This window comes from Lupinus angustifolius, chromosome LG04, assembly GCF_001865875.1.
Source record: "Lupinus angustifolius cultivar Tanjil chromosome LG04, LupAngTanjil_v1.0, whole genome shotgun sequence".
NCBI classification, from domain to species: Eukaryota; Viridiplantae; Streptophyta; class Magnoliopsida; order Fabales; family Fabaceae; genus Lupinus; species Lupinus angustifolius.
The window spans coordinates 13,695,317-13,698,058 of NC_032012.1; the positions used below are offsets into that span (position 1 = coordinate 13,695,317).

The 2,742-nt window shown below is 40.3% G+C and overlaps 1 long non-coding RNA gene across 1 annotated transcript; it reads left to right on the forward strand.

Annotated features, from left to right (window-relative positions):
• Window positions 459–2,726, forward strand: LOC109344846. Its single transcript, XR_002107346.1, has 4 exons — window positions 459–889; window positions 989–1,111; window positions 1,443–1,508; window positions 2,398–2,726. It is a non-coding gene; the product is annotated as an uncharacterized LOC109344846 (long non-coding RNA).

Consider the following 2,742-nt stretch of genomic DNA (forward strand, 5'->3'; position numbering starts at 1 on the left):
TCAACCAGAGAACCGGTCAACCGGTCCCATAACCGGTACGAAACAAGTGTTGTGTCAGCTAAGCATCAAAATTGGTGTAAACCGGAGAAAAACCGATGAACCGTGTCAAAACCGGTGAACCGGCCGGAATTTGATTGAACCGGCCGGTTCATACATGTAACTTAAAGAACCCCAAATAGGCACGTACCACATAGAATTAGACTTTGGATTTATTAAAATTGTTTGTTTATGAGAATTCTTACTTTGACTATAAATATGGATTATAAATTTGAGTATCTACATAATAGATAATTTTTGTTACAGGTTCACACATATATATAAGCATGTATGTCTGGTTTAACCGGTTTAATCTCATGCGGTTTAATTACTGAACCACTGGTTGAACCACTAAACCAGTACCCTCACTGGTTTGATGACCGGTCCGGTTTTAATAACATTGGTATTAACCCCTTTGCCCATTTCACGCAGAACAAGTTGGGAAGGGAAAAATTGAAATCCCTAATCCCCAACTCCTTCTTCTTTCTAGCTCCATCTCCGGCGGTGGTGACGGGTTGTGCCTTTCCGGTGGCTTCGCTCCGAGCTTCTGTTTCGTTCTCCGAATCTCTCGGTGGTTCCCGGTGGAGGCGAGACGGAACCAGTGGTAGTGCGATGATGCTTCTTTGCGAGTTCTTCTTTTCCATCTCTCTCGCAGCAAGGGAAATTGAAATCCCCCAACTCCGTTTTTATCCTTTTCAATGCCAGCTTCAAATTGATGGAGGAAGACAATAATGTCAATCCTCCAAGGTTTTCTCGGCTAAGACGTGGTCTCAAAACCACCACCCCGAATTTGAATCGGGTGGTTCACGACGGCTCAGCCTCCCTCCGATGGGTTACGGCGGTTCCGAATCGGGTATTCATTGCTTTATTATTATTTTGTCAATTTCCTACTTTCTATTGATTCTCAGTTCCTATTTTTATGAACTCATGCACTTTCTATTGGCCTTTACAGAGTGATGATCCGGGGTCATTAATGGTTGAGCTAGATCCGATTAAGGCATACCGAAGACCTACGCCATGCCATTAAGTCGAGGCATCTCCCCTTAGCGATCACTCGCAACAGATCAGAGGAGAGGTAATCATTCTCCTTTATTTACAATGAATCCTTACCCATTGTATGAACTTCATTAAGGTTCCGATCAGTAATAACAAGGGAATAATCCCTTTTCTATTGAGATTTTTCCTAATCCTATTGATGGTACTAATTGATGGAAACATATAGGCTAAAACAAATTTCAATCATGCTTTTTACATTCCAATCCACTAGATGTATACGTGTTTCTGTGTTATGATCGATTATAAACAGTTATGAATGAATCATACAAGTCTAACGTGTAAGCCATATAAAGCAGGGAGTGTTCATAAAACAAAATTTATGGTTTGATGCTCTCCTTCCTGTGTTGTAGGTGTATGTAGCCTGATATTTCTGTGTGCTGGTATAGGCGTGGATTTTCTGATTGGATACGAGCTTTGTACGTCACTCTGCTTCTGTGTAATCCAGTTTATTTTCTTTATATAGCTCTCTGATTTATTACGTGTATGATATTTGTGTTGTAATCCGTGCCTCTGTTGCGATGTATATGTATCTGTAATCTCTGTTCTCTTTTTATCACTGTTGCAATGTCTCTCTGATTTCTGTAGGCTTGTGTATATCTCGTTTCTGCTTTTTGTTTCTGGATGCTTTACTGCACTATCTCTTGGCTGATTTCTCTTGTGGTTATGTACGCGTAGCTATGTTGTGTGTCCCTGAATGTGTTCTTATCTACACGTTGCTTTTACTGACTTCCTGTTGAGTTCCTGCTTTTGTTCTCTGGTTCCTGCCTCTGTGTGTATTTGGACTGATGTGTATCTGCTTGATCTTTCCTATTTTTGTGTTCTCTTTTCTCACAGAGACCCCCTCTCCTCTGATTATTTCTACCCTTTTATAATGCTTTAGGTTTCTATGTGAAAACCACTTGGGTTGCTCCTTAAGATTCAGCAACGTACGTGGCTTTTTGCTTTATGATTTACTGCCTTCAGGTTTCTCATGAATGCTGCCATTTATGCTGATTATGATTGTGTGTATGCGTAACTGCAAGGGGCATAACCTCTGGTTTACCACCGCTTCTTTCATGTATAACCTTTGGATGTTTGCTATTGATATTTTGCACTTATGTTGAATATGTAACTGAAGGGAAAGATACCAATAGCAATAATTCCTGTTTGCATCTCTTCATTACCATCTTTTACAATTCTACTGATTAGGATTCTCGGCTGAATCATTTTTCTCTCCTTTCTTGCATTTAATAATGACTCGAAATGTAACAGCCTGCAGTGGTAGTGTATGTGCTTTACCTGACATTTGGTTTCCCTTCATATAAGGTTCTGAACGTGGCTAATAAAGAGCCATGCTCTTGGTAATTTGAAGTGTTGTTGAAGGTACACCACGTGCTGCTGATGAATTGAGGATTTTACTCAAAGCATGATTAGGACCTGGCTCCCATTCTGGACACCCTGCAATAATAACGCCACGTCCAGCTACCTTTCCATTTGTAGCATTTGTGATACTGCCATCTTAAAATTATGTAGAATATAGATTATGAGTTACTTCCAAGAGTCTAGTCACTGTTTTCTTTTGATCCATATCAACAGCAGCTTCGAAGGCCTCCATAGAACATTTGTAAATGGTTGGTGAATGAGGGACAATACATTCCTTCATGGGATTGA